Here is a 25,948-nt window from a genome sequence, read left to right as displayed (position 1 = left end):
CTGGATCCCTGGTGCTGTGAGGCAGCAGTGCTAACTACGGTGTCAGAGTTCCACCAAAAGTGGTGTAGTTTTTTTGACAATGTCACTATGAAATGGATAAAGGTCCATGTAACGAGAATATTTATGCTTTCACAAGGAGTTGATAAAATCCCCACATGAGATGGAATGTGAAGCAACAAGCTGTCAGGGATTGAGGCAAGATGACTCTTTAACAATGCTCCAGCTTTGGCAAAGGGTCACCTGGACTCGTTGTCTCTTTTCCCTCCCGACAGATGCTTTCAGGCCCGCTGAGATTTTCCAAAATTCTCTCTTTGGTGTCACGGATTGAGAACTGGCTAAACAGAGATAAGGAATCAGTGTGCGATTCTCACGTGGCAGCCTTTGACTAATGGGGTACTGGAAGGATCAATACTTTGGGTTAAAATCAGAAAATTCCTGCTAATCTTAAGAGATGTGGCAGCATTAGTGTATAGACGCAGAGTTCACGTTTTGGTTCAAAAGTTCCTGCTGCAGAACCATTGAATTCATTCTGCATTACCTGTTATTTTTGTTTAAGATTTCACGAAGCCGAAGTATTTTGCTTTTAGGTCAGTACGTAGGCCCCAGCTGTTCGCAATCTATTACAATGATTTGGATGTGGGCGCCAAATGTAATATTTCCAAGTTCAGGCATGATACAAAACTACATGGGAAGGTGTTTAAAAATCGAGCTTTGACAGAGGGTCATCTGGACTCGAAACGTTAGCTCTTTTCTCTCCTTACAGATGCTGCCAGACCTGCTGAGATTTTCCAGCATTTTCTCTCACTAGGTGGGAATGTGTTTTGTGAAGAAGATGCAAACTGACTACAGGAGGATTTGGACAGACTTAGCTAGCGAACGGGCAAGGACATGCAGAGGTGCAAAAATGTGGGGTAATTCATTTTATTGGAAGGAACAGATGTGCACAGTATTTTCTAAACGGTAAGAAACTAGAAAGCGTAGGTATACAAAGGGAAGCCTGTGTCCTTGTCCAGAAGTTACTGAAGGCTAGTATGCAGGCGCAGCAAGTTACGAGAAGGCTGAGGGATTTTCTGCCTTTGCAGTAAGAGTGAGGTCTTGCTTCAACTGTATCGGAGTTCAGTGAGCAACTACTGTGCATCGATTTGGTCCAGTTACATCTGAAGGGATATTTTTCTCACGGAGGGGAAACAACAAAGGTTCACTGGACTTGTTCCGAGGACGGAGGGATTTACACTGGTTTCTTCAATTTATTAAAGAGGAATATACTGACATTGAAGGTTGTCCTGAGAAGGTTGACCGGGTTGATTCCAGGAATTTAAAGTTATTTTTGAGGAAAGGTTGAGCATATTGGATCAGAGACAAATGAGAGTTGACTGCAGCTGAAACCCACGTTGACAGTTGGTGTGTGGCTCTGTGATCGTACGGTGGTTAATACTCTGCGTTGTGGCCGCAGCAACCACGGTACCAATCCGAGCCACGGCAATGGGTAATTTGTTGCATTATCTCCAAAGTGAATGCATTGAGGAATCAAACATTTTCGTTCGTAAATACATTTTTTTCATGACACACTCTACTTACTGTTTCCAAACTGAGTGCACGTCTATGCCCTTGTTAGTGAAATGGTGAAACATATTATCAAGGGACAGTAGCTGTGCTAGCCTATGTGTCACGAATACTCAGGTCCCACAATTAATTCTCAATGTCAGTAAACTTCCACACTCATCAAAACGTTCACACAGTGGAAAAACATTCTCCTGTGAAGTATGCAACCTAAGCTTTTCAGAATTATCGAGCCTTGTGAATCACCGGCGCATTCACATGGGGGAGAAACCATTCAGATGCGAGGTATACGACAAATCATTGTAAAAATCATCAAACTTCCTTTCAGATCAACAAAGTCAGATGGGGATAAACCATTGAAATGCGCTTTTAGCAAAGAAGCTTTTGTAAGTTATTCGAACCTTCAGATACTCCAGAGAATTCACATGGGAGAGAAACCCTCAAAGTGTGAGATGCGTGATCAAACCTTTGTGAAGTCAGAGAAACTGGAAACACATCCACAAATGCATACTGGTGAAACCATTTAAGTGTGACATATGTAACAGAGGCTTTGCACAATCATTGGCTCTGCTGGATAGCTCTCAAATTCACACTGGTTAGAAAAACTTCGTCTGTGAGGGGGGAAACTGAACAGTCACAGGGTCATCGACCTACCGTGAAGGCTATCAGTTTCACATGGGGAGAAACCATTCACCTGAAATGTGTGCAACAAATCCTACTCCAGATGATACCAGCTTCTGCTCCATCAGATGAATCATTCTTGAAATAAAGAGACAGCAATGCATGCACACAGGAGAGAACTGACTATAGGGCGATGTTCGTGACGAGGCTCTCACCCACGACGCTGGCCTCCCAAGACACCAGCGGATGTACACGGGAGAGAAAGTGTTCAATGTGAGATGTGTGATACAACGTTCACTCACTCATTGACACTCCGCACACGCCAATGTACGCTCACAGGGGAATGAATATTGTCCAAGGAGTACAAGAAATCCTTCTCGAGATCGTAAAATGCCCTGCTTCAGCAGATACTATCCTGGACCAGTCTGCAACAGTTGCTAGATTACTGGACAGAAATGCAAATATTTTATTTAATTTCGTAAGACTCTGATCTCCAGAATGATTTTTATGCACAAATAGGGATGTGTGGCGGGATTCTCCATTGTCTGACGCCAAAATCGGCGAAGGTGATTGGCCGGCGTATAAGTTCTGATGTCAAAATCGCAGCGGCCGTCACTTTAATGCCAAATTGCAATTCGCGTTATCTCAGCAACAGTGTCAATGCGGTCGGGAACGCCCGTACAGTAAACACCGTTGACATGGCCGCATGCTCTGATCCTGAGGCTAAGTGTTGATGCCGTCATAAATGCCGCCATGCGCATGTCTGGCCAGGGACCCGGCAATTCTCCGGGGCATATCGGCAGCTAGAGCCGCATGCTCTATGCTGCTGTCCTGCTCGCCCCCAGCAAAGTGGGAATCTGTGGCCCTTTCACGCCAGTTTTCCTGGTGCACGGTTCCCACGCCGGCGTGGGACATAACCCTAGAATAGGAGAATCTAGCCCAGGATAAATCTTCCACGCCGGCAGGAACTCAGCCCATACGGGGCTGAGCATCGGGTGATGTCCCGAGGCCGTCCAGACAGCGTGCAGAGTACTCTGCAAGTATGTTGTTTTGGAGGGAGCGGAGAATCGCAAAAGAGGCGCCACCCTCGATTCTGGACCACACGGGGATTATCCGGCCGATCACCAAATGGAATTTCGGCGTTGTAGACCAGAGAATTCCGTCCGGAGACTTGCTCTTGGCACTGGTGCTATGCCCTGAACAGTAGTCGGATCAGTCCATGTGCAGCGCCAGTTTTATTGGCATGGAAGTCCTCGAATTCTGCGCCAGCATCAATGCTTAGTCTCATAAACGGAATATCCCACCCATGGTATATTAAAACAAATTTTATTACTGACACAGTATTAGTAATTTTTGCATCACAAAGAAAATGACATACAATACCCATTAATAATGTTTAACAATACAGTGAAAATAATACCCGTATTCTCTCACAAACAAAGGCATCTCAGGTCACAATACACTTTTAAACACAGTTGCAGAGGCTTACATCCTGGTTTAAGAGATGTTCTTTGAGACTGTTTTCAGAGATAGGTCTGAACACTGACAGAATAATGCAGAAGCTCTGTGTGGCCTCTTCAAAAAACTGTCTTCATAGCTTGACTTGCAGGAACCAAACAGAAAGCTCTGCCTGGTACACCGCTAAAATGCCTGGTCACCTAACTTCCTCCATTAGTTATATCATGTTACAAAGATTAACACAATGTCTGCAACTATCTACTCCCCAGGGAACCCTCTTAAGACAAACAAAAAACCAATCGCCCAAGCTTTTACGATATTTTAATTGCACGTCTAGTTCCAACCCAGCTGTCATTCAAACCAGGGTTCGTTTAAAACCATGATGTACCAGTCACATACGAACACAAATTTGTAACGCTTACTGCAGCAAATACACATCATGCAATATATCTGAAATTCTGACATTCATCAAACCCCTTTAAAAAAATGAACCAACAATATGAAAAGGTGGCTTAATTGCTCAAAGCCTTTCAACTCTAAACATTACTGTTTACTAAACACTACCAATACTCTCTGTAAGATATATATCATGTTACATTTAAGCATACAAATTTAAACATGAGAATGGTCCATTTCAGTCGTTCTTTTCCACATTCCACCTTTCGAGTTTTGTCACATTTCAAAGTTTTGATAAAACATCTTCAATCATAATTCCCGTCCTTCTACATGTGAACGTTTGGAGTAAATGGTTGTAAGCAATGAATTCCATCTGAGCAGTCTTGCATTTCCACCCTTCGTCTTATCCCAAAAACTTTAATGGATTATAGTTTGTATATATAATTGCCTTCGATAAATGACTCGCAACAAAAATGTGAAACTGTTGTAATGCCAATACCAAGCTCAATATTTCCTTCCCAATGTCCGAATATTTATTTTGAGGCATTTTTAATTTCTGAGGAAAAATAACCCACACGCTGTTCTAATCATTCGTCGTCTTCCCAGAATGGTACAGCACAAACAACCACATCACATGTAGCAATTGCGACCTTAAATTGGTTGGCATAATTAGGTGTCACCAACATTGGTTCCGTGGTTAAATCAGTCTTCAGGTTACCTCCTGACATTATGATATCAAATACATTTCCTGGGCGGGATTCTCCGTTGGCTAACACGATTGCGGAGAGAATCGGATCTGATGCCAAAATCGCGGTGGATGCTGATTTGATGCCAAATTGCAATTCTCTGCCACTGCGACAGTGGCATCAAACCACATGTACAGTAAGCACCGTTTGCATGTCATTAGGGGGCCCGACCAGTATTTTCCGAGGTCTCTGCGAATCTCCATCTCTGATGGCTAAAGTCTCCAATGGCGTAGTTCAGTTGTGCTTTTAAAAATCGTGAAACCGGTGCGTGGCTGCCGAGGGAGAGAGAGAGAGAGAGAGCAGGTAGGTACCAGAGAACTGCGACTGGGGGCTGCCGGCCCGGACATTGGCTGGGCTGGCCGGGGCGGGGAGAGGCCCTTCCAGGGCCAGATGGGCAGGAGACGACGTGGATGGACGGCAGAAGAGGCCGAGTGATCAGAGTGACCCCCCCCCCCCCCCCCACAGGACCGGGGTGGTGTCCAGTCACAGAGTGCTATGACCGGGGCCTGCAAGCCAGCCATTTTGCTGCGCACCGCACTCACCACACACCCCGGCCCCATGTTCTGCAGACTGACACCGGATTTATCGGTTCCCCAACCCTCCCCCCCCCCAACGTGTACATCCCACCCCCCGCCAACCCCCCCCCCCCACCCCCTCCACCGGCACCCCCCACCCGGCCGCAACTTGCACCCAGGGCACCGCCTACAGTAGCAACTGCGGAGGCCACAAAGCTTACCGCTGCCCTGTATAGTGCTCGCTGATGGTACCCTCGCTGAAATCCGGGACAGGCGCCAGTGCCAGCAGCCCCGACCCTACCAGCCACCTGGGATGCGGGGATGGAGGGAGGGAAATTTGGGGGCAGAGCCCGCAGTGCAAACCGGGGCCACCGTGTTTGGTACGGTGAACAAACCATCGTAACTTGTCAGGCTTTCACCCACTGCGGACAATGGATATTGGAAGTCAAGCAGTAATGGCGCCACTTCTTGCTCGTCGCCACAGCCCTGTGAGATACCCTATGCTTTACAAGGACACCCTGCTTGAGGGCGAGGAGGAGTCTGCAACAGGGGGGCAGCCACCCAGGATGGAGAGCGAGCCACCCAACAGGCCGAGGAGGAGGAGGTGCAAACTAGGCACCACATCACGCCTTGTGTGTAATGACACCACCTGTCATTCGTGGATCTGCCGGACCAGGCATGCTGTCGAAGACTCCGGCTTTGCAGAGGGAGAGACAGTGTGACAAATCTGCCAGATGATGGAGCACGTACCAGAACGGGGACAAAGAGAAAGACACCCATTCCCGGTGGCATCAAGTCAATGTGACTGTCGCCCTGAACATTTACGCCACCGGGCCTTTCCATGCCCCGAATGGGACCCGTCCAGGAGCTCACAGACCTCAATGCACAGGTCCATCCGTGCCGTCCGAGCGGGCCTATATGCCTGGCCGCGTCAATACATCCATTTCAACATGGACCAATTCCAAAGGACAGCCTGGGGAGCAGGGTTTGCCGCCACCGTCAGGATGCCCTTGGGTGCAGGGGGTGATCAACAGAGTGCATGACACCCTGCGAGCACCTGCAAATGACATGCCGCTCTACACAAACCAAAAGGGGTTCCACACGATGAACGTGCACCATCAGATTCACATCATACACATCTGCACAAGATACCCGGACAGTGGACCTGACATCTTCACAATAGCAAACTCGACGATTTCTGGCAGGTTTGAGACCCCCCCCCCCCCCCCCCCCCCACCTCCCTCCACACACACACGCTGGGGGGATGGCATCTGGGTGACAGGGGTTATCCACTGGAGTCATTGAAAATGACGCTTCTCCGGAGGCCATACTCGAGACCGCTAAAACGACGCCCGTGGAGCGATTAGGGGCATGATCACGCGGTGTTAAACCTCCTGAAGATGCGGTTCAGGTGCTTGGACAGTTCTGGAGGGGACCTGCAGCATGATGCTGAAAGAATCGCCAGCACAGTGGCGGCATGCTGTGTCGTCCACAACATCGCGCATCAGAGAAGCGATGATCATGAGGGTGAACGCCAGCCCTTGTCCAATGAGGAGAATGCCGGGGAGGGCGAGGCTGGGCAGGACATTTAGACTAGGCAGGCATGGCATGCCGCAAGACGTGTGCACCAGGGCCAACATGTACGTGATGCTCTGATCACCTCCAGGTTCACCAACTAGGGGAGGGGCTGGCCAGCAATACAGATACCACATCCCCCAGCCAAACACCTTTACTTCCTCTCGCTGGCCACTCCCTTCTGCAACTTCCTCCCTCCATGTGACATACCTGTCACACTCTGTATTAGGGGCCCTGGGTCGACAGTAACAGCGAGTCTTCTCCATTAGATGGGGGATGATGAAAACCCGCTCTGTGATTAGCTCTGGTGCCCTACATTATTTGGAAATGTCTGACTCCTGCCCACAGTAACACTTTCCATCGTCCACCTGTGTGATTCCAGCATGCGAGCTGTCTATTCCATCAAAGAGTCCCATCGGATTCCTGGGATGACAGTGGTGGGGAAAGTCGGAGGGGGGGGGGCAACCGATGTGTAGGCCAGGCACCCGCCTGGGTCGGCCCCTACCCCGAAACGTCCGACCATTCCACCCCCCCCCCCCAATGTCCTCCAATTCCCACCACCCGCCGCCCCGCCTCCCCCCCCCCCCCCCGGCCCCCGCCAGTCGAACCCAACCCAACGATCACACTCATGTTATAGAGCACCGAGGTTGCAACATTGTGCACCGGTGTTTAATGTGCACGAGTATGCACAGATTTGTGCCAAGTCCCTGTAACTAAACTGTACCCTGCACCAGTGCCAACTTAACTGATATCTAATTTTCTGGCCTTACGGTTCCCCAGATGGAGCAGCAGCAGTCGAGACAGCTGGTTGTCATTCCTGCCCTGCGACCTAGCTTCCCATTGGTTCATGTCTTCTGGGTGACCGGTCCTTATCAGCTCGACTGATACTGAGGTGTCCCACTGGCGTACTGCTGTCCCTTTCCTCCCGCCTGAGTGGTGAGTTCAAGGTGCTGCGGTGTTCCGCCTCATGCCCTGCGGGAGTCACCGGCACTGGCCCCATCATTTCCTCCTCCTTCGGGGTGCTCGTTGGCTCCTGAGCTACCCCACGGGATGGGGGTGCGGGCGGAGCTAACCCCTGAGCTTCGCCGGCACCTGGCCCTGTCAGCCCTGAAGATCCGCCCTGGTCTCGGACAGGGTCCGCGCGCTCAAGACCATTGAGCATAGGGAGTGTGCCATCGGTGTCTGGGACTGCGTCACATCACCTATTGACTGGGCCACAACCTTCTGGCATTGTGTTACATCAGCTAGTGACTGCGCCATCTCCCTCTGGGAATGGGCATCTCACTCAATTTCTGCACCACATCAGCCAGTACCTGGGCAATGCCGCCGATGTTTCAACTCATAGTCTTCTGTGATTATGTCACGCTCAGGAGCGCCACTACGATGTTCAGGTGGCTCTGACACATGACTGTCTGTGAGAGTTCAAACGTGCACAGAATGCCCCAGTCCTTGGAAATGCTGCTCCATAGCCACGACGTTCACCCTCTATGCCTCCACAACAGCGCCACACGTGCAGTATTAGGTTGGGTGGCACACATGGTCAGCACCATTCCCTGCACCTGTACATGGTTGGACTCGTCCAACTGCACGTCGAGGTACCGGATGTTCGTTGATTTCCCCTAATGTAGTCCCTGGCTCTGCAACTGTATCTCCACCACAGATGGAACTATCTGTCCAAGACGCCAGAAACCCATCTGGGCGGCAGCTAGATCCTCGGGCCGGCCTGCCCTCCGACCGTCCACCCCTGGGTGTTCCTACGTGCACCTGTTGTACCGCAACAGCTGTGTGATGTCCACAGAGAGTGTCCCACAAAATTATTCACTCAAGTTCCCAACCGAGGTGAGTGTCTCTGGAATGGTGAATTGTGTTGGACACAGCTGTGATGGAGAAGCACTATCACGCTTCGCCCCGAGATCCGGGGTTTCTGAGGCTCGTGTGTACGAGCTACTCTCATCGCTGCTCAGCTCATGGTGGGTGGAGGGGGCTGTGGCACTGTCAGTGGGTGGAGTACACCAGATGGACCCATCCCATCAACAGCAGGTCCTGCAAGACTCAAGACAAGACACATGATTAAACCCCAGTCCGGGGTGGTGTGTGGATGGCGCAGGTGAGGGTGGTGTGAAGATGAGGGTGGTGTGGCGGTGGCATTTGGGCGGAAGGTGAGGGTGTGAGAGTGCTCTGTGGGTGGAGTGTATGGGGGTAAGTGTGCTTTGCTGGTGAAGGGTGGTGTGGGGGTGAGGATGGTATGGAGATGAGGGTGGTGTGAAGGTGAGGATGACGTTGGGGAAGGGGTGAGTGTAGTGAGGTAAGGGAGGTGTTGAATTGAGAGTGTTGTGGGGGTGATGGTGTTCTTGGGGGTGAGCGTGGTATGGGGGGAGGGTGGTGTAGCGGGTCAGTGTGGTGTGGAGTGAGAGTGGCGTTGTGGGGCTGACTCACGTGTCACGGGAACCACAACTAAGGAAGGTTTCATTTCCTCACCCATGACAGAACTACACATTGGGCGACCTCCCTTTCCTCCAGGCTGCCAACCACGCCCAGAGCCCTCTGCTCTGTCATGGTGAGGGGCCGCAGGCCCGGCGGTCCCCCTCCTATCTTCTCCCGCTGCCGGTATTTAAGCAAAGCCTTCTACTGTGCTGGCGGGGAATCATATAAAATTACTGTGCTAGACAGTCCGACTGATGCATGCCGCCCAGCGGTGTGTAGCTGCTGGGCGCAGTGGCCAGAACACCCGGCCATGGAGGCCGATATGGGTACCGGCATGTGAGGCAGGGTGCGGGCTTGGCCGCCCTCCGAGTTGAGTGCGGCACGGTTATGGGTGTGTGGGACTGGCGTTCCTGGCGAGGCAGTGTTGTCTAATCACCCTGGCCGCCCTGAGGAGGTTGTACAGGTTTTTACGGCACTGCTGGTGGTCCGGACGGTGTTGCCCACAGCAGCCACGACCACTGCCACCTATGCTCAGGCATAACAAACTGTGGCGGCTCGCAGTCTCCTTCCCACGCTGGGCATAGAATCATACTCGTCTCCTCGATGGCATCCAGGAGGGTCTCCAGCCCGGTGTCGGTGAAACATGGGGCTGCGCTTCTTGATTCCTTCTTGTTGGCTGGGATGGAACCTGTCGGGGGAGAATTGTTTATTCCTGAGTGCCACCTGAGTGACCATCGCGAATCCGGATATCCGGCACCATTTCTGGTTGGAATCGACTGTATCCCATGTGGCGCCAGTGCTAGCCCCTTAACAGTAGCGGAATCGGTCCAGGTACGGCGTCAGTTTTACTGTCATGAAAGTCCACCAATTCTGGGTTGGCATCAATAGTTAGTCTCAGAAATGGAGATTTCCGCCCCCTATGCTTTTTCAGAGATCCAGTCAGTGGCGCAACCAGACTGCTAAAATTCAGCATGAATTCAGCATGAGAATGCTTCATACCTCTGTGCAGCTAGAAGTATTTCAACCTGGCTGTGTTCATTCGCATGCTCGCCAATTGAGCAGCGTACAGTAGTTTCACCCAGGCAGTGAACCTGATCCAAATCAAAACTATTCCAGTACCTTTATGAGGTATTTGTACTGAACTCTGTCAATGGTCTTTACTACATCCAAGGAGATGACCACTTCTGGTGTCCTCTCCCGAGATGGGGTCATCATAACGTTTAGCAGGCGCCTGAAGTTCAATATTAGCTGCCTGTCCTTGACAAGTCCGTTTGGTCTTCCGCGACCATCTCTGGCAAGCAGCTCTCCAGTCGCCCCAACAGGGTGCTTGCCAGGGTTTTCACATCTGCAATAAACAGCGGGATGGGTCTGTCGGACCTGCACTCAGTCGGGTTTTTGTCTTTCTTTGTTGTCAGCGATATTGCCACTTGCGCCAGTATTGGTGACAGGGAGCCACTTACCAGCGAGTCTGCAAACGTCCCTTGCATGTAAGGGACACATATTTGCCCAAATCGTAGTAGACGTCCGTCAGGAATCCATTTGAGTCCGGCGTCTCCCCCTCCCCCTTCCCACCTCCCCCGGCTTGGACTTTATACTCTGAATTACTTCCCCCAGTACTCCCAGGCCCCTCATCTATCTTGCCCCACGACTGTCATGTCCAGTTCAACGAGGGACAGATTCATCTTCGAATCCACCGAAGAGGGCGAGGTGGTGCATAGTCCCCTACAGAAGGCCTTGAATGCTTCGTTGACCTTTCCCAGTTGAGCTACCAACCTGCTTTCTTATGGTTGCGTGCTGCGTCTCCAGCCGCATCATTGCCTTTCCCAGGGCCACCTGCAACGTGATCTGTGCCTGTGCCACTGTCACTTTGACGATTGCCCTCATCGCTGCTTCGATGGCCTCCTTAAGCTACGAGTTATTTTGGAAGGAACACCCTCCATCCGTTATTCGGGGAGGGGGAGCTCTCTGCACGGGCCTGGTGGTCTCTGTCGGCCAGGAGTGGCCGGGGCCTCGAAACCCCACATGCTTATCTCCTCGATTCGTCATTCAGGCTTTTGCTGCCCTTTCCGTTCTTTCAGCCCCTGGACCTGCTGCTGCTCGGTATATCAAGTGCTGGTGTTGTTGGAAGAGGGCGAGGGCTGTTTTGTACTGATTTTAGAGGGTATTTTTGAGCATACAGTGCTAAATTCCAAGTTTTCATGAGGAGACCCACCTTTCGTGCGTCTGTTCAGGTCATTCCCCCTCACCAGAAGTCTGGTCCAGTTTCTCTTCGGACAAATCCCACCCCCCTTCCTAAGTTTTCAATTAGCTGAAACAATTTTCCCCAATCTACACGAGCTTGTCACCTTAAAATCTTCAAAAATTATCGATCAGACTTTGTAATTTCAGGAAAACTTACCTTAGTATTTACAATCTTTCCTTTAAATTATCCCTTCGAGTCCATGCAATATTTTGGAAAAATTGCACTTTGTTCAGCTAAGCCATTATATTCTCGCAAGGTCTGCTTCCCGGTATCGCACAGAATACACAGATACAATCTCATCCATGTTTTGTACAGCTGAAACGTGATTCATAGAGTTTGAAATATTTCTTCGAGATTCAAAGGGCAGAATTCCAGTAGATTTCCCGACGGCGCATTTCACCTGTGCTCTCAGTTTGCCGGATGTCCCCAGCGCCACCTCAGACGGGCGGGAGCCGTGCTGCTGGTGGGGGGGGGGGGGGGGCTTCAGCGAGGGCGAGGGGAATGGTCGGGAATGGCGAGAGTCCAGGGGGGCACGTCCGAGCAAGTCGGGTCCGCGTGCAGCCAGCGCCATGTTGTACGGCAAAACCGCTGCAAGTTGTCACCGTGCGCACGTGTGGCCACGGACCAGGCGATTGTCCAAGCGGGATGGTTGTCAATTCTTCGTGTCGCAGCTGCTTGCCCCTCACCGGTTCTGGAATCTGCTGGGGCCTCGTCGACATTTTAATCGCAAAACTGGACACATTCTCCGGAAATAGCCACAAAACCCGAACCAATGATTTTGTTTCCCTCCACCTCAGTCAATGCCATCCAGTTTCAAACCAGTCAGTGCATAAAAAAGGTTTGTTCACATATCTTCATTTCTTGTTTTATCAATCTGAAATTATAATGTCCTCTGGTTTTCATGGATTCCACCAATTGGAAGATTTGCTCTCTGTCTGCTCTGTTGAGAACCGTAATGGTTTTGAACATACCTATCCAATGTGCTTTCAGGCCTCCCTTCGCTAAGCTGAACAAATTTCAGCATGTACAATCTAACCATGTAGCTCATACATAGCTCATACATGACTGGTGAAATGATGGAAAGATATCCACGGGGAAACAGAGAGCATAGCGGCTCACTCTATGCAGATAACCTGCTCCACCACGTCTCGGCACCCCAAGCCACTATCATAAAGCTCTCAACGGAGTTTGGAACCTTTTCGTCTACAACCTCAGCCTGAATACAAGTGAAATATTCCCGTGAACCTGCAAGGGAGAGGGACAACGCCGGGGTGATTACGATTCAAAGGAGCCAAAACAAATTCTGCTCCCTGGGAATCCAAATTCCCCACGACTGCACACCGCTGCACAAATGGAACCTGAAGAATCATTTCGAAAGCAGTGGCAGGATAATTCAGAGTCAGCATGGATTTATGAAGGGAAAATCATGCTTGACAAATCTGTTGGAATTCTTTCAGAGGTAACCAGTACAGTCGATAAAGGGGAGCCAGTCGATTTGATATATTTGGTCTTTCAGAAGGCGCTTGACAAAATCCTGCATAAGAGATTATTGTGCAAAATGAGAGCGCATGGGATTGGGGGAAATGTATTGAGGTGGATAGAAAACTGATTGGCAGAGAAGAAACAAAGAGTAGGGATTAATGGGTCCTTTTCAAATTGGCAGGCAGTAACCAGTGGGGTACCACAGGGATCGGTGCTGGGACCCCAGCTATTTACAATATATATTAATGATTTGGGTGAGGGAACAAAATGTAACGTCTCAAAATTTGCAGATGATACCAAATTAGGTGGGAGGGTGAATTGTGACGAGGATGCAGGGATACTACAACAAGATTTGGAGAGGCTGGGCGAGGGAGCAAACCAATGGCAGATGCAGTATAATTTGGATAAGTGTGAGGTTATCCATTTTGGAAGCAAAATCAGGAAGCAGATTACTACCTGAATGGTTGCAAATTGGGAGAGGGGAGTGTTCACCGGGACCTGGGTATCCTTGTGCACCATTCGCTGAAGGTATGCATGCAGGTGCAGCCGTCGGTAAAGAAGGCTAATGGTATGTTGGCCTTCATTGCAAGAGGTTTCGAGTAAAGAAGGAGCGATGTATTGCTGCAATTATACAGTGCCTTGGTGAGGCCACATTTGGAGTATTGTGTGCAGTTTTGGTCTCCTTTTCTGAGGAAGGATGGTCGTTCTCCAGGGATGGCGGGACTGTCATATAAGGAGAGATTGACTAGGTTGGGATTGAAGGTGGAGCCAGTCCCAAAAGTGGCCTTTTTCTGGGTAAAATCAGCCACATATTTATAATGCTCCTAGTTTGACTGTGTGCTTTGTTTATCTTGTTTTCTGTTTTGTATGTTCCTTCTCGTTTTTTAACGACCTACTGCACAATTGTAAATATAAATTTCTCTCTGGTTGTTTGGCTCAACAATATGCGCTTTGATGTTCTCTGTAAAATATAAAAGTACAAATTTGGATGTGTAACACAAAATGTGAAAACCGATAAAAACATTTCCAAAAAAGGAAATAGAACCGATCCTTCAGTAGTGAATTTGGGAACGACTTTGACATACAAAGGGTGTTTCTGACCTCTTTCCACAAACACATTTTCATGATCGACAAATTTAAAACTGACATTGATTTTTGTTCGCCAGAGGTATCAAAGGTTATGAGGCAGAGGAGGGGCATATAGAGTTAGACTGCCGATCTGCCATGATCACATTGTGGCAGAGCAGCTTCGAAGGGCTAAACTACCATCTCTTATTCCTATATTATGGTTGTTACCGGATCAGTCAACGTTCTTATCTTCTCTTAATGTCCTTCCCAATGAAAATGGACTTGGGGAGCGGTGGATAAAGCATCCCCAAATGAAAGATATCACCAGTCTGACATTATCAACACATGCAAATATTATAACCATTGATTGCCATTGGGAATAAAATCAGGCAAGCATTGAAACAGGCAGTGAAGCAGTTGAGGCTCCTTCTTTAAACGTTTTTAAGAAAAAGATAGATGCCTTTCTAAAGAATAAAGGAATTTGGGGATATGGTGTACGGGCCGGAGAGTGGAGCTGAGTCCACAAAGATCAGCCATGATCTCATTAAATGGCGGAGCAGGCTCGAGGGGCCAGATGGCGAAATCCTGTTCCTAGTTCCTAGTTCTTATGTTCTTTACTGTTTCCTGTAATCAACAGTGACTTTGTCCAAAACTAATTCTGTCTTTATTGGCATTTATCTAGATTAAGTATTATTCCTTCAATAATTGTGTCATTTTACAGATATGTTGAGCAGACAGAAGTGGAGAGAGACAGCAAACAAGACAACATTTAAACATGTCATTGAGTTTCAATTTCCTGGAGGCACTAACTTTATGAGAGTCAACGGAATTTAAGAATACGTTTTCATTCCTCTCTGAATTTAGCCTGAGCCACTGCATAGATAACTGTATTTGTCCATGAACTCAAACACTGAAGCATATATCCAGTCTGCTCCGTGATGGCAAATGTGTCATTATAATCTGTGAGCATAAACTGAATGCCGGCGAAATGTTTAAATACAGAATGAAGAAAAGTCACAATTCATAACAATATTAAGCAGTCAGAGGTGTTCAGCATTAATATGATCTATTTTCTTTGGTTCTCCATCTCTGGGTCGTTGTGCTCGTCACCAGTATTACTCCTACTCCGGCCCTTTCTCACTCTGTTTGCCTAACACTGTGTCTGATGATGAAACATTGAGCAGCACAATCAATACAGCGGTGTAAATGGTGTGAAGGTGATGTCAAAGAAGAGGTATGCTACCCATAGAGGTAAATTGGAGAGGCTTGATTTCACACTGCAGAACCAGGCTACATTATCAATCATCCCCAAATGCTCAGTTTCAAAGAACATCGGAATGTTTTCCACAAAGCTCAGTCCAAACCCAATGGCTCAGACTACGGTCTCATTTCTTTCATTACATTAGTTTTCTTTAAACCTCTGGCAACAAATGGTGATGAATGAATCAAAGGTGAAACAGACAGTTAACCAGACCGAGCAATCAATGGCTGTGAAAACCAGAACACCGTTGAGACGGCAAACGGGTGTGTAGTCCAAGAACGACTATGAGAGATAAATCTCATTCATTTCAGAACGTATTACATAAAATATTATCACCAGTAGATCTGCCACTGACATGGCACCAGGTAACAAATGATACATTTGGAAAGATGCCATATTCCACAAGAGAGAATAACAATTGCCATTAAATTACCTGCAGGAAAAGGGAAAATCAAATGATGCACTTCACAGCAGTAATCAGTTTGAGAATATGTTAGACGTACATTGTGTAGGATGAAAAGAGTAACCATGGCCATTTTGAATGGACATCTATCAAAAGGAAATCCGGTGTACAGGGGCACATCCTCAAGGTAAGTATGGGTGATCCCGCAGGAACAGAAACCACCCACCAGGATAGTCACCTGAAACTTTGGGGGATTTATCGGCACAGTGAAAACATAGAACATAGAAAAATACAGCACAGAACAGGGCCTTCGGCCCAGAATGCTGTGCCGAACTTTTGTCCGAGATTGAGAACAAATTAATCTACACCCCATCATTCTACCGTAATCCACGTACCTATCCAATAGCCGCTTGAAGGTCCCTAATGTTTCAACCTCAATTACTTCCATAGGCACTGCATTCCATGCCCCCACTACTCTCTGGGTAAAGAACCCACCTCTCACAGCCCCCCTATATCTTCCACCATTCACCTTAAATTTATGTCTCCTTGTAATGGTTTGTTCCACCCGGGGAAACAGTCTCTGACTGTCTACTCTATCTATTCCCCTGATCATCTTATAAACCTCTATCAAATCGCCCCTCATCCTTCTCCGTTCTAATGAGAAAAGGCCTAACACCCTCAACCTTTCCTCGTAAGACCTACTCTCCATTCCAGGCACCGTCCTGGTAAATCTACTTTGCACCTTTTCCAAAGCTTCCACATCCTTCCTAAAATGAGGCGATCAGAACTGCACACAGTACTCCAAATGTGGCCTTACCAAGATTTTGTACAGCTGCATCATCACCTCACGGCTCTTAAATTCAATCCCTCTGCTAATGAACGTTAGCACACCATAAGCCTTCTTCACAGCTCTATCCACTTGAGTGGCAACTTTCAAAGATGTATGAACATAGACCCCAAGATCTCTCTGCTCCTCCACATTGCCAAGAACACTACCGTTAACCCTATATTCCGCATTCATATTTGTTCTTCGAAAATGGACAACCTCACACTTTTCAGACTCTCTTTGCAGCCGCCAACAGCCCTCCTCACTATCCACATCTCCACCAATCATTGTATCGTCTACCAATTTACTGACCCACACATCAGCTCCCTCATCCAATTCATTAATGAAAATCACAAACAGCAGAGAACCCAGAATTGATCCCTGCGGTACGTCACTGGTAACTGGGATCCAGACTGAATTATTGCCATCCACCACCACGCTCTGACTTCTATCGGTTAGCCAGTTCATTATCTAACTGGCAAAATTCCCCACTATCCCATGCCTCCTTACTTTCTGCATAAACCTACCATGGGGAACGTTATCAAATGCCTTACTAAAATCCATGTACACTACATCCACTGCTTTACCTTCATCCACATGCTTGGTCACCTACTCAAAGAATTCAATAAGACTTGTGAGGCAAGACCTACCCCTCACAAATCCGTGCTGACTAACCCTAATCAAGCAGTGTCTTTCCAGATGCTCAGAAATCCCATCCCTCGGTACGCTTTCCATTACTTTGCCTACCACCGAAGTAAGTCTAACTGGCCTGTAATTCCCAAGGTTATCCCTCCCCCCTTTTTTGAACAGCGGCACGACATTTGCCCCTGATCCAGAGTTGTGAATATGTACGTGCCCAACTGGGATGACACAGAATTTATAATGAAGACCATGGTGGAAATCCCTGATAGATAAGCAACGTCTGAAGTTTGGGGGCGGGTGGGTAGAGAGGGGGGGGGGAGGACTTTAACTGTGCACAGGATCTGCTGATGGACAGATCAACCACTAGAACAGGGAAAACGGCAGGCTGGTCGGGAACTGGGAAGGTTCATGGGGCAGATGGGGGCAGTGAATCCATGGTGTCATCAGCGCACAAGGTCTACACCCGTATCGACTTATTTCCAGTGGGGAAATTCGTGCTTCCAGAAAAAGTAAGTGTGGAGTACTCTGCGATTCTAATCTCTGACCAAATTCCACTTTACATGGATCTGAGGTTGGACACGGGCCATGCCCAGCACCCCACATGGATGTTTTACAGGATCCTCTTGGTCGACACGATCGTCTCTGAGAAATTAACTCAGGCCACAGGCGGGTATGTAATGAGCAACTGCAATGGGGAAGTCTGACTGTCCACATTCTGGGAGACATTGAAGGCTGGAATTAGGGGAAATACTATTGCCTACAAGGCACGCAGAGATAGGGAAGAAAAGGCGACTAGGCAGCAACTGATCGACTCCATACCGAAGACCGACAGACCGTACTCCGAGGTGCTTACCGTAGATTGCCTGCGGAGAGCAAGATGCTACAAATGGACCATTACCTGCTTTCCAACAGGGAAGCTGTGTACCAACTCCGCCAGACACAGCGGACCTTTTGTGGGCATGGAGACAACGCTAGTCGCTCGCTGGCTCACCAGCTGAGAAAGCAGGTAGCCACGAGGGAATAGCCAAGGTAAAGGACAAAAGAGGCAGAAGGTGGCACGGTAGCACGGTGGTTAGCACTGATGCTTTACAGGTCCAGGGTCAAAGCTTGGGTCACTGTCTGTGCGGAGTCTGCACATTCTCCCTGTTTCTGCGTGGGTTACTGCCTGATGCTCCGGTTTCCCCTCACAGTCCAAAGATGTGCAGTTTAGGTGGATTGGCCATGCTAAATTGTCCTTAGTGCCCAAAAACTTTAGGTGTGGTTACTGGGTTACGGGAATAGGGTGGAGATGTGGCCTTAAGTAGGGTACTCTTTTCAAGAGTCAGTGCAGGTTCGATGAACTGAATGCCTCCGTCTGCATTGTAAGTTCTCTGATTCTCTGATTATATGGTAGACAAACCAAAAAATGTCAACAAAGCAGTTGAGATGTTCTACTGGGGACACCTACGAGCCACCGACAGGGACTCGGCGATAAAGTGGGTTATCAATGGATTGGGCTTGCCAGTCGTGGGATCTCAAAGATGGAGGGAGCTGGACGCACCATTCTTACCGGGAGAGGTCATGAAGAGCAGCAACTCTATGCAGGCGGGGAAAACTCTGCGCTGACTTTTACAGAATATTCGTGCCAGCACCCGAGGGAGATGTTTGCAGACTCACTCGTGAGGGGCACTCTGCCTCCAATGCTAACACAGGCCACTATATTGCTGGATCATACAAAGCCATTATGCTGCTCAACGTAGCCGTAAAAATACCCCTAAACCTCCTGGCCAAGAGACTACAGAATTGCATAACACAGGTGGTCACAGAAGACCAGACAAGGGTAGGCAGCTAACTGCGAACATCTGACGTTTGCTGAATGTGATATTAACCTCATCCATGGAGGGAACACTAGAGGTATCGTCTCCCTGGACGCAGAAAAGGCCTTCAACAGAGTACAGTGGAATTACCTCTTTAAGATGCTGGAGTGGTTTGGGCTGGGGATAGGGTTCACCTCATGGGTGAAACTCCTATATGACACTCCTAACATGAGCGCATGGATCAATCCAACAGTCCTCAATACCTCCAGCTGCACAGAGGCAAAAGACAGGGATGCTCGCTGTCCCCGCTCTTATTAACCCTGACAATTGTGCCATTGGCAATCACTGTGCAGGAATCAGGAGGCTGGAAGAGAATCCGAAGAGGAGCCAGCGAGCACAGACGCAGTAGCTCTGATGTAGCTCTGGCGTCCACCCTCAACCAAGAGGGCAGACCCGTGGCCTTCTTCTCTCGTACCCTCCATGATTCCTAAATCCGCCACTCCTCAGTCGATGCCCAGGCCATAGAAGAAGCTTTGCGACATTGGAGGCATTACCTTGCCGGCAGGAGATTCACTCTCCTCACGGACCAACGGTCGGTTGCTTTCATGTTTGATAATGCACAGCGGGGCAAGATAAAAAACGACAATATCTTGCGGTGGAGGATCGAGCTCTCCACCTTCAACTGCGAGATCTTGTATCGTCCCGGGAAGCTAATCGAGCCTCCTGACGCCCTGTCCCGCGGGACATGTGCCACCACACAAGTGGACCGCCTCCGAGCCCTCCACGAGGACCTCTGCCACCCAATTTTTCCATTTTGTCAAGACCAGCAACCTGCCCTGCTCCATCGAGGAGGTCAGGACATCCCCCAGGGACTGCCAAATCTGCGCGGAGTGCAAACCGTACTTCTAACGACCAGAGAAAGCGCACCTGATAAAGGCTTCCTGTCCCTTTGAACGCCTCAGTATGGACTTCAAAGGCCCCCTCCCCTCTCCCGACCGCAACACGTACTTCCTGAACGTGATTGACAAGTACTCCTGGTTTCCATTCGCCATCCCCTGCCTCGACATGACCGCAACCACCATCATCAAGGCCCTCCATAACATCTTTGCACTGTTCGGGTTCCCCGCTTACATACACAGTGGTAGGGGTTCCTCCTTTATGAGTGACGAACTGCGTCAATTCCTGCTCAGCAAGGGCATCGCCTTGAGCAGGACGACCAGTTACAACCCCCGGGATAACGGACAGGAAGAGAGGGAGAACGGAACGGTCTGGAAGGCCGTCCTATTGGCCCTATGGTCCAGGAACCTCCCAGTCTCCCGCTGGCAAGAATTCCCCCGGATGCCCTCCACTCCATCCGGTCATTGCTTTGTATGACCACCAATCAGACACCTCACAAATGCCTCCTTGTCTGCCATAGGAAGTCCTCCTCTGGGACCTCGCTCCCGACCTAGCTGGCAACACCCAGACCCATCCTGCTCCAAACATACGTGCGGGCGCACAAGTCGGACGCGTTGGTCGAGAGGGTCCATCTGCTCCATGCTAACTCAGTACGCCTACGTGGCGTACCCCGATGGCCGACAAGATAGGGTCTCCATAAGGGACCCGGCGCCCACCGGAGCCCCACGCACTTCCCAGCCACCACTCCCACCCTCCCCTCCACGGCTGCACCTTACAGGAGGCTCGGTCCTTCCGCCGGCCCCGTCTAGGCCCCCCACCCACCGACGCCCCCGCAGGTGCTCCGTTTCCCCACCAGCCGAAGTGTGCCAAAGCTGCCATGGAGATCGAAGCCACGCTCCCGGAGTCACAGACGCCCAAGCCTCCACCGGAGTCACCATCGAAGCTCCGACGATCACAATGGACGACCAGGGCCCCCGATCGACTGATTGCTTCATTTCAATTGTAAACTGTAAATATAAACCATCAAATGTACATAGCTATCAGAATTGTAAATAGTTACTAAACACTCTACGGAGGTATTATGGTACCTCCAGAACTAATTATACCACGTTGCCATGTTTTGTAGTTTCAGGCCACTAACCCCGCTGGACTCATTTTTAACTGGGGGGGGGGGGGGGGTGGTATTATAGGTATTACGGTACCTGATAGGCTGAAGCACCATTGGTGGAAACTGTATGCTTTCTATTGTTTAGAATGTATGATAGCTCCGCCCTGCTAGGCGGGGGTATAAGAACCAGTGCCTCCCCAGCAGCCTTCATTCTGTACCTGAGCTGCTGGGGGAAACATCTAGCTTATTAGAGCCTTCAGTTGGACTACAACCTCGCTTTAGTGGTCATTGATCGTGGATCACCCAATTAAGAGACGGTTGCACGAAAATTATTCAATTCCAGTCCACCGCAGACCCGCACAGCTTCTTTGAGGAGGTGCGCCAACAAAAGGTTCTGTACGGCCTAGATGAAAGGGTAGTAATGCTAATACTTATGAGCCTTAGCCAGTCCGTAAGATCAGCCCAGCCAGAATCCCAAAATGTAGCAGGAAGAACCCTACAGGAAATGAAAACAGCCATATTAGATGGCATCGGGTATAACAAATAAGAGCCAGTTGGGGGTTTAAATCACTGCAGACAAGAGAAGAGAGAACACCCGACCGTGTTTGCTCGTCGTCGATGGAGCCATTTCATAGCAGCCTACGGACAATTGAGCCGCACATACCTAAATGAGGAGGACACCTTAGTCTCGCATGCCACAGACGCAGGTCAAAAGGCTTGTGCAAACTACGAGCCCGCAGACAACACACACACAATGAGGTTTGGTTACTTAAACGACTTTCTAGAGCGTGGGAACAATCCCTACACCGACGGACTGATCAGGACGATATAGAAGCAAACATGCACGGTAGCACAGTGGTTAGCACTGTGGCTTCACAGCGCCAGGGTCCCAGGTTCGATTCCCCACTGGGGCACTGTCTGTGCGGAGTCTGCACGTTCTCCCCGTGTCTGCGTGGGTTTCCTCCGGGTGCTCCGGTTTCCTCCCACAGTCCAATGACGTGCAGGTTAGGTGGATTGGCCATGATAAATTGCCCTTAGTGACCAAAAAGGTTAGGAGGGGTTATTGGATTACGGGGATAGGGTGGAAATGACGGCTTAACTGGGTTGGTGCAGACTCGATGGGCCAAATGGCCACCTTCTGCACTGTCTGTTCTATGTTCTATGTTCTATGCACCCAGTGAGGACTAGCCAGTGGCCCACATGGCTAAACGAGGGTCGAGGAAAGTCACATATCCCAGGGAACCATACCCAAGGGAGCAATACACCAGAGAGCCTGCTCCACCTTACTCGCCCCAGGAGTCATGTTACAACTGTGCGCAATCACGACACTTCGTCCGAGATTGCAGGAGCACCAGCTGGACCAGCACCCAGATATGAAAGAGAACACCACCCATAGAAGCTACAAGGCCCCAAATTGTCAGCGGGATAGGAAAACGAGCTGTAGTCCAGAAGACAGTGTTGAGAGTAGTGAGGTATTGAGGAGGGTATCAAGATCGCAGGAGTGACCGGCAGACAGGCAGGTGTGTTGAAGTGCGCCTACTTCAATGCAAGGAGCATCCGGAATAAGGTAGGTGAACTTGGAGCATGGATTGGTACTTGGGACTACGATGTTGTGGGCATTACGGAGACATAAGACCATAAGACCATAAGACATAGGAGCGGAAGTAAGGCCATTCGGCCCATCGAGTCCACTCCACCATTCAATCATGGCTGATTTCAACTCCATGTACCAGCTCTCTCTCCATAGCACTTAATTCCTAGAGAAATCAAGAGTTTATCAACTTCTGTCTTAAAGACACTCAACGTCCCGGCCTCCACCGCCCTCTGTGGCAATTAATTCCACAGACCCACCACTCTTTGACTGAAGAAATTTCTCCTCATCTCTGTTCTAAAGTGACTCCCTTTTATTCTAAGGCTGTGCCCCTGGGTCCTAGTCTCCCCTGCTAATGAAAACAACTTCCCTACATCCACCCTATCTAAGCCATTCATTATCTTGTAAGTTTCTATTAGATCTCCCCTCAACCTCCTAAACTCCAATGAATATAATCCCAGGAGCCTCAGACGTTCATCACATGTTAGGCCTACCATTCCTGGGATCATCCGTGTGAATCTCCGCTGGACCCGCTCCAGTGCCAGTATGTCCTTCCTGAGGTGTGGGGCCCAAAATTGCTCACAGTATTCTAAATGAGGCCGAACTAATGCTTTCTAAAGCTTCAGAAGTACATCCATGTTTTTATATTCCAAGCCTCTTGAGATGAATGACAACATTGCATTTGCTTTCTTAATTACGGACTCAACCTGCAAGTTTACCTTGAGAGAGTCCTGGTCTAGGACCCCCAAGTCCCTTTGCACTTCAGCATTTTGAATTTTGTCACCGTTTAGAAAATAGTCCATGCCTCTATTCTTTTTTCCAAAGTGCATGGTTAGAACAGGGACAGGAATGATTGTTGGAAGTTCCGGGGTATAGATGTTTCAGTAAGAGTAGGGAAGGTGGTACAAGAGGTGGAGGAGTAGCATTGTTAATCAAGGATAATTTAACGGCTGCAGAAAGGCAGTTCGAGGGGGATCTGCCGACTAAAGTAATATGGGCTGAAGTTAGAAATAGGAAAGGAGCGGTCACGTTGTTCGGAGTTTTCTATAAGCCCCCAAATAGTAATAGAGATGTGGAGGAAGAAATTGCAAAACAGATTATGGATAGGAGTGGAGGTCTCAGGGTAGTTGTCATGGGTGACTTTAACTTTCCGTATTTTGATTGGAACCTCTATAGGTCGAACAGTTCGGATGGGGCAGTTTTTGTACAGTGTGTGCAGGAGGGTTTCCTGACACAATATGTGGATAGTTTGACAAGAGGTGGAGCCACATTGGATTTGGTACTGGGTAATGAAACGGGCCCAATGTTAGATTTGTTTGTGGGAGAGCACTTTGGAGATAGTGACCACAATTCGGTGTCTTTCACTGTTGCAATGGAGAGGGATAGGGCCATACGGCAGGGCAAGGTTTATAATTGGCGGAGGGGTAATTATGATGCGATTAGGCAAGAATTCGTGAGCAAAAGATGCGAACAGAAACTGTCAGGGAAAGGCACAAATGAAAAGTGGAGCTTGTTCAAGGTACAAATACTGCCTGTCCATGGTAGGTATGTCCCTGTCAAGCAGGGAGCAAATTGCCGTGTGAGTGAACTATGGTTCAGAAAAGAGGTTGAATGTCTTGTCAATAGGAAAAAGGAAGCGTATGTAAGGCTGAGGAAACAAGGTTCAGTTGGGTCGCTTGAGGGTTACTAGGTAGCAAGGAATGAGGTAAAAAAAAAGGGTTTCGGAGAGCTATAAGGGGGCATGATAAGTCCTTAGCGGGTCGGATCAAGGAAAACCCGAAGGCTTTTTACTCTTCTGTGAGAAATGAAAGAATGACCATTGTGAGGTCAGGGCTGGTCAGGGACAGTAGAAGTAATTAGTGCATGGGGTCAGAGGAGATAGGAGAGGCGTTGAATGAATATTTTTCTTCAGTGTACCCCAAGGAGAGGGGCCATGTTTCTGAGGGTAAGAGTGTGATGCAGGCGGGTAGGCTGGAGGAGGTAGATGTTCTGAGGAAGGATGTATTAGCAATTTTGAAAAACCTTCTGGTCGACAAGTCCGCTGAGCCAGATGGGATATATCCTACGATTCTTTGGGAGGCAAGGGATGAGTTTGCAGAGCCTTTGGCTTTGATCTTTGGGTCCTCACTGTCCACGGGGATAGTGCCAGAGGAGTGGAGAGTGGCGAAAGTAGTTCCTCTGTTCAAGAAAGGGCATAGGAATCGCCCTTGTAATTACAGGCCGTTTAGTCTTACTTCGGCGGTCGGTAAGTTAATGGAAAAGGTCCTGAAGGATAGGATTTTTGACCATTTGGAAAGATGCAGCTTAATCCGGGATAGTCAACACAGATTTGTTAAGGATAAGTCTTGCCTCACAAATTTGATTGAATTCTTTGAGGACGTAACTAAGTGTGTAGATGAAGGTAGAGCAGTTGATTTTAGTAAGGCGTTTGGTAAGGTTCCCATGGTCGGCTCATGAAGAAAGTAAGAAGGTGTGGGATAGAGGGAAATTTGGCCAATTGGATAAGTAACTGTCTATCACATAGAAGACAGAAGATGGTGGTGGATGGAAAATTGTCAGACTGGAGACCAGTTACCAGCGGTGTACGACAGGGATCAGTGCTGGCTCCTCTGCTATTTGTGATTTTTATCAATGATTTGGAGGAGGGGGCTGAAGAGTGGGTCAGTAAATGTGCTGATGACACCAAGATTGGTGGAGTAGTGGATGAGGTGGAGGGCTGCTGTAGGCTGCAAAGAAACATCGAAAAATCATAGAACCTAGAACATTACAGCGCATTCCAGACCCTTCGGCCCTCGATGTTGCGCCGACCTGTGAAACCACTCTAAAGGCCATCTACACTATTCCCTTATCGTCCATATGTCTATCCAATGACCATTTGAATGCTCTTAGTGATGGCGAGTCCACTACTGTTGCAGGCAGGGCATTCCACGCCCTTACTACTCTCTGAGTAAAGAACCTACCTCTGACATCTGTCTTATATCTATCTCCCCTCAATTTAAAGCTATGTCCCCTCGTGCTAGACTTCACCATCCAAGGAAAAAGGCTCTCACTGTCCACCCTATCCAATCCTCTGATCATCTTGTATGCCTCAATTAAGTCACCTCTTAACCTTCTTCTCTCCAACGAAAACAGCCTCAAGTCCCTCAGCCTTTCCTCATATGATCTTCCCTTCTGCATTAAACTCCATTTGCCACCTCTCAGCCCTGTGCTGCACCTTATCTATGTCCCTCTGTAACTTGTAACATCCTTCCGCACTGTCCACAACTCCACCGACTTTAGTGTCATCTGCAAATGTACTCACCCATCCTTCTACGCCCTCCTCCAGGTCATTCATGAA

The sequence above is a fragment of the Scyliorhinus torazame genome, chromosome 14 (assembly GCF_047496885.1).
Source record: "Scyliorhinus torazame isolate Kashiwa2021f chromosome 14, sScyTor2.1, whole genome shotgun sequence".
Classification (NCBI taxonomy): Eukaryota; Metazoa; Chordata; class Chondrichthyes; order Carcharhiniformes; family Scyliorhinidae; genus Scyliorhinus; species Scyliorhinus torazame.
This window is presented reverse-complemented; position numbering follows the sequence as displayed.